The sequence below is a fragment of the Peromyscus californicus genome, unplaced genomic scaffold (genome assembly GCF_007827085.1).
Source record: "Peromyscus californicus insignis strain IS unplaced genomic scaffold, ASM782708v3 Scaffold_8__1_contigs__length_139910024, whole genome shotgun sequence".
Classification (NCBI taxonomy): Eukaryota; Metazoa; Chordata; class Mammalia; order Rodentia; family Cricetidae; genus Peromyscus; species Peromyscus californicus.
The window spans coordinates 10,549,196-10,561,439 of record NW_026294606.1 but is presented as its reverse complement, the minus strand read 5'-3'; positions in this window follow the sequence as shown (position 1 = coordinate 10,561,439).

Here is a 12,244-nt window from a genome sequence, read left to right as displayed (position 1 = left end):
TTGATCCAAAAGCCCCATGAGTCTTTCTAACCCCTCCCTACCACTTCCTGTGTTTCTCTATGTCCTGTGTCCTCCTAAAACTCTATGGCTGGTTCTGGTCAGCTAGTAGCTGGCTCTGCCCTCTGACTCAAGGTAAACTGTACTGTCAGTTTCAGGAGTGTCAGAGTGTGATGAAAATATCCCACAACATGGTGTCCCATCACAGAAATAGAGCAATGACTAAGATACATGCCAAGGACTCCAATGCCCCACACCAATGAGAATGCCAAGCCCTTCTCTAGGTCAGGCTCAGGGGAATGGCAAGACTTTATCTACCTTGATTAGCTAGCTTGTCTCCCCATTCAGCCCCCTATTTGTGTCCCATTTCTCTTCAAACACATATGTTGGGACACTAACCTGATGGAGTGTGATTAGGTCATGGGACTGAAGGTCTCATGATGAAATTGGTACCCTTAAAAGAAAGTTATTCTCTCCTCTCTCTCTCTCTCTCTCTCTCTCTCTCTCTCTCTCTCTCTCTCTCTCTCTCTCTCCCCCCCTCCCTTTCATTCTTACCTTTCTATCTCCTTTATCCTTTAAAAATCTAGCATGAAGGTGTTGAATCTTACATTAATTGTATTTCTTGTTGCTGTGACAAATACCTGGCAAAAGCAATTTAAAGAGGGGTTTGTTTTGGCTCACAATGTAATTAGCCTTGATTTCTGTGTTTGAGTCAATGTGCTGAATAACATTTATTACTTATGTTAAACCATCCCTGCATCTATGGAATGAGGCCAACTTGGTGATAAAGAGTGATCTTTTTGATGAACCATCTCCCCTTGGTGCCTGTAATTTCCTTCTCCTGCAACTAGCAGTGGCCTGTGAGTAACCCTGACTCCTGAGAAACAAACTAAAAGGATATGCATCATGTCGAGCTCTTTCCTTGGGGGTAAAATGTTGCCTCGCTTTTCTTTCTCTCGCTTTCCAATGGCTGAATTACTGGTGGGCTATCCTGAACCTTAGGAGCAGGAGAAGTATACTAAGAATAACAGAACAATAAAGAAGCAACTGGGGCTCTGGGGACAGCATCCACCAGAGCCACCTCCTAGCTGAGATTCTTCCTGGAGAAGGACACTAACTACAGCCAGTCCTCCACACCCACGAAGTCTTTATCTGCAGACCCAAGCAGCTAGGCATCCAAAATATTTGAAAAGAAAATGTGGGTAGCTCTTCCTTACCATTCTTTTTCAATAAAGTATAACAACTATTTACAGTGTTCACATCACAGTGAGCATTACATATAATATAGAAATGATCTAATGTACAGGAGGGTGTGCTTAAGTTATGTACAAAAACTTCACCACTTTATAAAGGGACTTCAGGACCCATTGACTCCAATACCCACAGGAACTAATCCCCTGAAGTTACTGAGATGACTGCATTGAGTTATCACATTAGAATTAGGCTCTCTGTTGCCTGCAAGTAAACCTACATTCTAATTAATAGTCACTTAACCTTCTGGGTGTGATCTGGGCAGCTTCTTAAAGATTTCTCTAACTCTTGCCCCACAATGCATGTCAACAGAAGAGGTATTCTTTACAGAGGAAACATCATGTTGAAGGCCACAAAGACATGAGTGTGCCAAATATATTGGATCTTACAGCTTGGGAATAAGAAAGTTCACTTGCAATGGGTAGAGAGGTGAGGTTCAGTATGGAGAGTATCTTAGTTAGAGTTTATGTTGCTGTGAAGAGACACCATGACCATGGCAACACTTACAAAGGAAAACATCTAATTGAGTGACTTACAGTTTCAGAGGTTTAGTCCATTATCATGGTAGGACATGGCAGTGTGCAGGCAGACATGTCACTGGAGAAGTTGCTGAGATTCCTACATCTTGACCAGCAGGCAACAGGAAGTGAAATGGGACACTGGGTATGGCTTGAGCATATATGAGACCTCAAAGCCCACCTTTACAGTGGCACACTTCTTCTAACAATGCCACACCTACTTTAACAAAGCCACGTCTCCTAATAGTACCACTCCTTATAAGCTTATGGCGGCCAATTACATTCAAACTACCACAGAGAGGTAGGTAGGCACCAGTTCACCTACTCAAGACATCTTGGGGCTAGGAACAAGCAGCTTCAGCCAGATCCATTGATGAACTTTTTTCCAGCTGCCTTGAAATTTCACGAATAAAAGGCCGTTCAGACCATCTGACTTTCTGGGATACCTCCTAGAACAACAATTCTCAACCTGTGGGTCATGACCCCTTTGGAGGTCTCATATCAGATATCCTGCATATCAGATATTTACATTACAACCCATAACAGTAGCAAAATAACAGTTATGAAGTAGCAACAAAATAATTTTATGGCTGGGGATCACCACACCATGAGGTACTTACTGTGTTAAAGGGTCGCAGCCTTAGTAAGGTTGAGAACCACTGCCCTAAGAGATGAAGAATAAAGGCATGTGCATGCAGAAACCTATGTGCATGCTTCCACAAGAGCCTGGAAATGGTGAGCAAGGCCTAGGGCTAGACAGTCTTCAGAGTCAGAGATGTGGGGGGCCCTCGTTCTAGCTTGATCGAGCCTGGGCAGAAATGGGTCAGCGTGGATCTCTACTCTGTTCTGTCTTCTTAGCTGCAGATGCACTGGCCTGTCTCAGTTGCCTGGGGCAGGTTGGCATCATTAAGTGTCTGGAATCCAAAATGTTTAAAATCTGAACAAGGTAGAGTGAAAAGACCTTTTCAGGGAATAAATGCACACTGGATATTATGGGGAGTAATTTTTCTGCCCCCACCAAGTTTATATAGTGAAGCTTTCAACTGCTATACCCCAGAATGTGCCTGAATTTGGAGATGGGAAGATATTTAAGAAGAAAGCCCACAAACATACAGCCTGGCTTGATATGACTGGTATCACAGCAAAAGGAAATTTATCAATCCCAAGGACCATCTAGAAAAATGAAGAGGGAATGTGGATAGACATCCGCAGCAACACCAGGGGCATTCCGGGACTCACACGGGCATTCAGGGACTCATACAGGCATTCTGGGACTCACACGGGCATGGGACTCACACAGGCATTCCGGGACTCACACGGACGTTCAGGGACTCACACTGGCATTCAGGGACTCACAGGAAATACTACAAGAACACAGGAGAAGGTGGCCATCTGCAAGCCAAGGAGATAGACCTCAGAAGCAACTTCTTCAGTCAGTTCCTGGGTCTTGGACTCCTGGCCTTCAGAGCTTTAAGCCAAGACACTTGTGCTGTTTAGGAAGGCTGGGTTTGTGCCTAGTCTAGTCATAAACCTGAGAGGTACAGGGAGCAAGAAGACAAAAGAGGACTCAAGTCAGACCCACACAGGTAGGTAACTGAGCATGTCCTTCATGCCTCTGAGCCTGTTTCCTCATCTCCAAAGTGGGAAGAAATCTTCTTGGCCCTTGAGAATGCACTAAGGGAGTAGTGAGTGATACCTGGGTAACTTTATTTTGCTCTCTGTTCTCATCTACTCTACTCACAAGGAAAACCTCCACCACCACAGCTGTGTCTTTTCCATTATACCAGTAGTCACAGAGGAATGCATGTGGGGAGTGCATTACAATCTGATTAAAAAATAAAAGGGGAGGCTACATTGTAGGGGTGTGTGTGTGTGTGTGTGTGTGTGTGTGTGTGTGTGTGTGTGTGTGTGTGTGTGTGCGTGCGTGTGTGTGTGTGTGTGTGCGCGCGCGCTTAGAATAGAAATCCTAACAGTGCCTGGGGCTTCCCATGGATTATTCATCTTTGTGACAAATGAGGGCCCATTCCTTTGAATAAGAGAGAACATTTTTGCCTGACTCCAAGGCCCCTTGGGAAGTGATGTGACAAGACTCAGACGTCTGTGTCCACACCGCTGATGGAAAACCTTCTTTAGGAAAATGACGTTTGTCACTGGACATACATTCGCCTCCAGCCCTTCTACCCTTCTGCTGTCCGGGCTCATTGACTGGAGTTTGTAGAAAAAGAAAAAGAAAAGGAAAAGGAAAAGGAAAAGAAAGAAAGAAAAATGACCCTCCTGCTGGACACAGAGGAGCTGATGCAGAAAGGAGCTGCCCTCAAGTTCCTGGTTCCTCAAGTACTGCAATTCCAAGCACCTTTGACATGTCTTGGGTCCTTCTACCACTAAGGCTTCGTTGCCTGTCCAGATAGATTTTTCTGCAACACACTTCCAAAATAGGAATTTGTCTAACTTTGCCTTGGGAGATTTAACACTAGAATATTGAGAATTCTTCTCCTTCTCCATCCACCCTGAATTTCCTGTGCATCTAATGAGGCATTCCAGCTCTTTAAAACCATCATTTTCACATTATTATTTGCTCAGTCATGAGTGTGTTCCATATATATATATTGGCTTACAGTTGGTTAGTTCAACAATGGCTATCTACCAACAAAAGGTCCAAGAATCCAGTAGTTGTTCAGTCCACCAGGCTGGAGGACTCATCTGATCTTCAGTATAAGCTAGAATCCCCCCAAAAGTGGGTTCTAATACCAGTGAAAAATAGACTTGCTAACAAGAGTGAGATTAGGCAGGCAAAGAGCAAGGGCTTTCTTCTTCCATGTCCTTCGTATAGGCTGACACCAGAAGGTGCAGTCCAGATTACAGGTGGCATTCCCACGATAAAGATCCTGATTAAAGGTGGTTCTTCCTACTTCAAATTATTTAAGTTAAAAAAAATCCTTCACAGTTGTACCCAGCCACTTAGGTTTTATTTAATCCTAGATGTAGGCAAGTTGACACCAGGAATAGCCATCATGAAGTACAATGGCAAGCACAAAACTGTGGAATCTTGTTGTGATTAAATGTGTCTCTCAAAAGTTCATGTAGTGGAAACTTAATCTTAAGATTCCCTTAATGCTTGTAGTATTTGCAAAGGGGTCTTTGGGAGAGTAGTTAAGGCTAGGTGGTGTCTTGAGGTTAGGATCTCTGTGTTGGCAGCTAGGGCATTCTAAAAAGCTTCCTCTACCTTGCCATGTGATGCCTTCTACTACACAACAGAGCAGCACTGAGTCCTCAGAAGATGAACTTTCCAGCCCAGAACTATAAACCAAGCTAACTTTCGTTCTTTGTATATTATCTAGTCTCAGGTATTTTATTATAAAAACAGAAAAGGAATACAAGTCCCTACGGAAGGAGGAATTCTGTCTGTTTTTGAGGGCAAACAGGCTTCCCACGGGAGGGGATGCTGGGCTCCAGCTTGAAGATGATTCATGAAGTAGAAGGAGAAAGGCTCTGTAGTCGGAGCACAGCACAGGCCAGGTCAGAGTTTGTGGTAGCTCCAGACAAGCTCAGAAGTCTGGAAGGCTGCTCTGCAGGAACATGGGCAACAGCAATGAGATGAGCATAAAATCCTAGCAGAAAGCTACAGTGAGGTGAAGCCAAGGCCGTGCAAACATGTTTGGGTTTCATCAAAGGTGATGGGTCATAGGTGGCTTGCAAAGAGCACAAGGTCTCACAGAAAAGTCTCTCTGAGACATGAGTAGAAGGTAAGAGAAGCAAAGAGAAGGAACTGGAAGCAGCTAGAGCATCAGGTGGAGCTGGGTGTATAGTTCATGACAGGGTTCCATCCCAAATAAGTATTGGGTAAGCTTCTCATTTCACTACAGTTTAATGTTATATCAACTTAGCTGGGTCATCATGTCTAGATATGCGGAAGTTGGTAACCCATGATTCTGGATATTTTTGAATGGTTGGGAGTTGGAGGGATGGGTGAGAGTGACATGTGAATCAGTGAACTCAGCAAAGCATCCTCTGCAAAGTGGGCAGGGGTCATCTAAAGAGTTGGCTTAATAGAACCAATCATTGACCTTTCCTGAGCAACAAGGAATTGGACTTGAACTACAAGGGTGCTGTTCCCTAGGTCTACAACACACTGGGGCACTATGCAGATTTGGGGGTCTCTGAACTCTAAAATTATATATCCTAGTTTCTGAAAAGAAACTTCTCTAAAGTCACCTCCACTCCAGAGTCCTCAACCCCATTGAGTCTCTGTCTCTGGAGAAATCTAACTAATAGAGTGATGTCCTTTCAAATTCTGTTTCAGGACATTTCTGTGGCTCTGGAAAATACATGAAATCAAATCACTGCTTTCTCTCCTGGCATGTCCAAAGTCTGAGCCTTGGTCATTTGCTTCTACCTCCAATGCTTAGCATAGACTAGCCAATTGTGGGCACTTTGTTTTCAAAATGAAGTGATGACTGAATGACGGTGTTTGTCAGACTAAGGCATGTGTCCGTCTGCCAGTAAGATGACTCGGGACGTTCACTGCACCATTTTCAATGTGATTCTCATGTGACTGAATGCAATGGACTCCCCTCTTGATGCATTGGAAACCAACGGGCACGATCAGAAGTTGAAAGTGGAGAAAGATCTATGACTCAAAGCAAGTATGCACAGCAGTGGGGCTGTTTGCAAAGCAACGTCCTTCTTGAATGAAGAAGATGTGATTTCAGTAGGAAGCCTGTTGCACATCTATGCAAAAAAGCACGTAGGTGAGAATATATTGCTGAGCACATTCAGCTTCACATATTCAAACAGGAAATGTGATGGGCATAAGCTCTTCTGTGTATGCTCAGTTCAAAATCATAGGACACATATTTGAAAAGGACAGTGGATGTGGTGGTTTGAAAGAAAATGGCCCCCAAAGAGAGTGAAACTATTAGGAGGTGTGGCCTTTTTGGAGGAAGTGTGTCACTGTGGGGTCAAGCTTTGAGGTCTCTTTTGTTGACTTCCAGTTGCCTGCAAAATGTAGAACTCTCAGTTGCTCCAGCACCACATCTGCCTGCATGCCACCATGCTTCCCATCATGATGATAATGGACTAACTTCTGAACTGTAAGCAAGCTACCCCAATTAAATGTGTTCTTTATGAGTTGCCATGGTCATGGAGTCTCTTCACAGTGATAGACACCCTAACTAAGACAGTGGACAAGCATGTTTCTGGGCATGCTCAACTCACTGTTAAGAGCCCTGTTTGTTCTAGATCATCTAAGAGTGAGTCAAAGTCTCACAGTGCCTGCTTTCTGAGTTTCTTAAGAGAATTTTAGCTAAAACAACAAGAAAGAATGACTCAGAAGGTGTAAGAGCAGTCTTTAAAGAGGTGGCAGCTTGCTCCCATTTCCACTATAGGTTCCCACCAACCCTTAGACAATAACACCATCACTCAGTCTTGACTTAACCTCTCCATGACGTGTGAAGCAGACTGATAGCTGCAGCCCTATGGGCAAGATTGCTCACGTCAACCTGTGGACTTGTACTGTCACTGGGGTCTCTGTGCTCCCTAAAAGACATGTTTGTTTCTGGTAGCAGGTGAATCTGCTTTTATAAGCATATTATTCAATTGAACTTCTTATAAACCAATGGCATGTGGATAGAAAAAGAAAGAAATATCAAAATATTATGAGACTTAAATGAAGTACTCTGAAGAGACCCAAAGGAGGTGAATTACAAAAAAGAAGGGGGGCTAAGTTCTGCTGCTCAGTGAGGTGTTAAGAAAACTCCTAATCTTATTATTTTTTTTTAATCCTCAGGGTTTTACAGTTGTACTTTTATTCTAGGGTCTAAATTTCCATACCATTTTAGGAATCTGTAGACTTCTAAGGAATTCATTCTGGATGACATTGAAGCTAGATGCCCCACAACATTGATTAATACACTTGTTATGGATTTAATTATGTCTGCTTCAAAACATTTTCAAGCTCTAACTTCCAGAAGCTTAAAATGTGAGCTTATTTGAAAGCAGGGTCACTGTAGAAATAGTTACTCTAAGACCGCACAGGATGATGGTAAGCTCTAGTCCAGCATGACTGTGTGCTGCTGTGGAAGAATTTGGACATTGATGTAAACATAGAAAAAGCATCATGTGAAGATGGAGGCAGAGATCAAAATGGTCCATTTATGAGTCAAGAAATCCCAGTGGTTTCCAGAAAACCACAGAAATCAGGAGGGAGGCTACAAAAGATACCCTCCCTTATAGCGTCTCAGAAGGATGGACGTTTCTGGCCCCTGGAGCTCAGACTTCCAGCCTTCTGAACTGTCAGAAAACCAATTTCTCTTGTTTAGCTACTCAGTGTGTGGTTCTTTGTACAGCATCCCTAGAGAACTGGCAGACTAGCTACATTCATGAAGGAGTCCACTGTTTATATGATTGTGATGGCTGTTCTTGGTTGTCAACTTGACTACATCTGGAATTAACTAACACCCCAAAATGGAGGGCACACCTGTGAGGAATTTCTGATTAATTTAAAGTGGGAAGGTTCACTTCTAATCCATATCCTGAGGAGGGAATACACACCTTTAATCCAGATCTAATCTGGCCACACCTTCCCTGGAATCCTCTACAAGGACTTAGAAGAAGGAAGCTTTTGCTCTTTGCCTGCTTGCTCTTACTTTGCTAACAAGTCCATTCCTTCACTGGCATTAGAGCCTACTTCTTCAGGATTCCAGGTACACTCACTGAAATCAGCTGAAACGCCCAGCCTTGTGGACTGAGCAACTACTGGATTCCTGAACTTTCCATTCATAGGCTGCCATTGTTGGATTATCTGGACCACAGTCTGTGAGTCATTATAATAAATCCCCTTTCTATATATATAGCACTCCTCCATGGCCTCTGCATCAGCTCCTGCCTCTAGGTTCCTGCTTTGCTTGAGTTCCTGTCCTGACTTCCTTTAATGATGAACAGTGCTATAGAAGTGTAAGCAAAATAAACCCTTTCCTCTCCAACTTGCCATCTTACCAGAAGCCCCAAGAAAGGTTCTTAGGAAAGAAAATAGAACAAAGGGGCTCATTGCACAATCCTGTGATGATGATGGGAATACACAATTTGGCATGCACGAGACCTACTCGTACACATACATACAGACACATATGTACCCTCACTCGTACACATACACATACACACACACACACACACACACACACACACACACACACACACACACACACACACACATACAACTGAAATCATGCCACTCTCTCTTACACACACACACACACACACACACACACACACACACACACACACACACACAAATTATTTAAGGGAAACAGAGGGCATCATCGCGTGGCAGTGACCAGTCATTTCCCTGTAGAGATGAGTGTCTGGTCTTCCCTTTAGCTTTCTGTAATTCAAAAAGTTACTCAATAGTTCAGTAACCATAAATGTCAGACACACCCATGTGTTGGAGCAAACAGGATATGCACTAAGACTTATTATTCATTGTAGTGTTCCAAGTTATGTGTGAGAATCCTAATACATGAAATAAAAACAACAGTGGAAAAATACATGAGTTAGTTTCCTATTTTAGCCTTAAAATATTGATGATTTCTAAGGCACACAAATCAAGAAAAGCATATTTCCTAAACATACTAACAACAAACAAAAACTACCAGAAAAAAATAGGATATTATTGTGATAGGTTTGTGTTTGGCTTGCATGGATTCTGGGATGCATAGAATAAACCCTTTTCCTGAGTGTGTCTGTGACCAGAATGCCAGAAACACTGGACTCAGAACTGTAAACTAACAGTCCATGAAGAGTCCACCATCTAATCCACTGAGGGTCTGATGGGCATTTTAGGTGGAAAAAGGACATTACTCGTCTTGGCCAGCATGGCCTCTGAGGCTGGGCCATCTATTTCTTTCTGTGTTAAATGCCAGAGGGTTCCTGTGACTGAGTGGAGAAATGGGTACAACCTTCTCCATAATGTCTCTGCTGCCAGTCTCTTCCACCAAAGACTGAACTTTTCCCTTTGTACATTTTGTTCTGAATTCTAGCATCCATCTGTCCATCAAGATCAGGGTAAAGTTATAATAGTGGGGGTCTCTGCAATCACCAGGGCCAGCAGAGTAATGGTCTGAGTGAGGCAAGATGGAAATTCGGTTCAACATGACTCAATAGCCAGTGTTTCAAACTTCTAGAGTCTGATACCAGGGAGTTTATTTTATAAATATTTAAGCACAGCATGATTTTGGAAAAAAAGATTCCTGCTGATAATTAACTCAGTACCTATGTGCACAATAAATCTTAAGAAACATTTACATCAAAAACTCTTTACAAAGTACATATGACCTCTCCCATAAAATTAGATTTATATTGGCTGAGAAACAAAGCTCAAGGTAAGTATCTGGGGAGAATGACTGAGAGAAACATAAAAGTCTGTGGGAGTCAGATTTGACCTGGCCCTACAATAGCATGGAGTGTTACCTAGCCTATTACAAAGTACTTGTGACATTTCCCATAAGGATGGGTTTCATTGACTGAGAAACAAAGCTCAAGATAAAGGTCTAGGGAGGAAGAGTCTGAGATAAACATAATAGTTGGGAAGAGTCAGGTGTGGCCTGGCCCTACAGATGCACAGGTCAGTATTTTCTACATCCACTCCTGTTCTTCGCAGAGAAAAACAGTTATGTATCTCTTCCACTGAAGCTACAACCGTGTGTGTTTAACATTCCTGGTTTCCCTAGTGCTTATATGTAAGCACAAGGGCCTGGTGCCCTCTACAAATGATAACTCTTTAAGGACACTTTGAAATTACTTCCAGGTTCTAGATGAGGATGTGTGGCATAGGATAAGCTGTTCTTCACAGATTCAAGCCAAGCTCTTGCTCTTCAGTAGACACAGCTGATAAGACAAAAATCAAGTTGAACCACAGTTTTGCAGGATCCTTTCATTTGAATGCTGCTGGACAAAATCAGATTGAGAAATAAATTTCACACATAAAAACAATCATTTCTGAAAGATGAAATGTTAATTGATGGTTTTCTCTATTTCCTCTTCTTCATACCTCCTTCTGTGTGTGTGTGTGTGTATGTGTGTGTGTGTGTGTGTGTGTGTGTGTGTGTGTGTGTGTATACAAGAGTATGAGTTCGTGTGTGTGTTCTAGAGCACCTGCATGTGTTTACTCATATGTGAGTAGGACAGAGGTCTCAAGTGTCATTGTTTACTGAGACCTTCTCCTTGAAGTTGGAGGTTGTAAATTAGGCTAGAGAAACTGCACAGGAATCCCAAAGGGTCTGTCTCCTTCCATCTCCATAGAGGGGAGATCATAGGCTCACACTGCCACGTGAGGCTTCTATGTGATTGCTAGATCTGGACTCATGTCCTTGTGTTTGCAGAACAAGTATTTGGTCTAGTGAGCTATCGTCCCTGACACAAGAAGGGATGTTTTGCAGATAAGATTCTCAATGCATACTTTCTCTCATGAGCCTAACTTAATCTATAGAATATATGGTTCATAGACCCTCTGTGGTGGTCAATCCCCTGTTGTAGCTCTGTACAAATACAGAAGTAGCTGGAGGAGAGTACAGTCTCCACATTGTTGAGAGTGTATGACTTATGAGAGCCTGCAAACTAAAAAAGACCATAGTTATCAATTTCTAGTCATTGTGAGTAGACTGGGGAATCAGGGACCAGCTAAAGAAGTTGTATCCTCACTTGTTAAGATCAAAAGTGTGGATATTCTGACTGGAAGGACCAGAAGTGAATATTTCCAAGGCTGAGCAAAGGCTTCAGTGCATACTGGGCTTTGTGCCTAGGAAGTGCTGAAGGGTAGCAGTGTGGCTAAATGGATGGTGTCCATAATGGCTCTTGTGACTTCAATGTGTCAGGGGCTAATTTTTCCCATATTGCCTAAGGTTAGGTCTTTCCTTTGTCTTGAGTAGAGATGGGCAGACATATGACTCAGTTTCTCTACTTCCACAGTACTCAGATTGAGTATTCTGGTCCCATTTGCTATCCTCCATGGCAGAAAATAATAATTTAATAGTCATCCTGAGTTTACCATTTCTTCTACTTCCATGTCCCAAGTCCTTGGGAGTGAGGCTGTGAGAAGCTTCCATTGATTGCTTAGAAGACTTTCCCAACCCAAGGCATTCATTGACAAAACACTCCCCCAAACACTGTGGTGCCCTGCACTGGCCATGACTTATGCTCACACGGACATACTGTGTCTGGGATAAATAGGGGCTGAGAGACACTGACACTGAATGTCCTACCTTTTTGAGCCAGCTGTCACTGGGGCCATGGCATGAGATGGTTGACTGGCTGCCACTGTGGTCAGACTTCCATTTTCACATATGGCAGACCATTGCTTTCTGACTCTCAATGAGAATTGTGGGGTGTGCTTGTTATTTGTCCTTATAGTCTCATAATATGGCCAGTTCTGACCTTATGAGGTAGTGATGAGTCATCCAACGTTGATGTAGGAAGCCAAACATGGG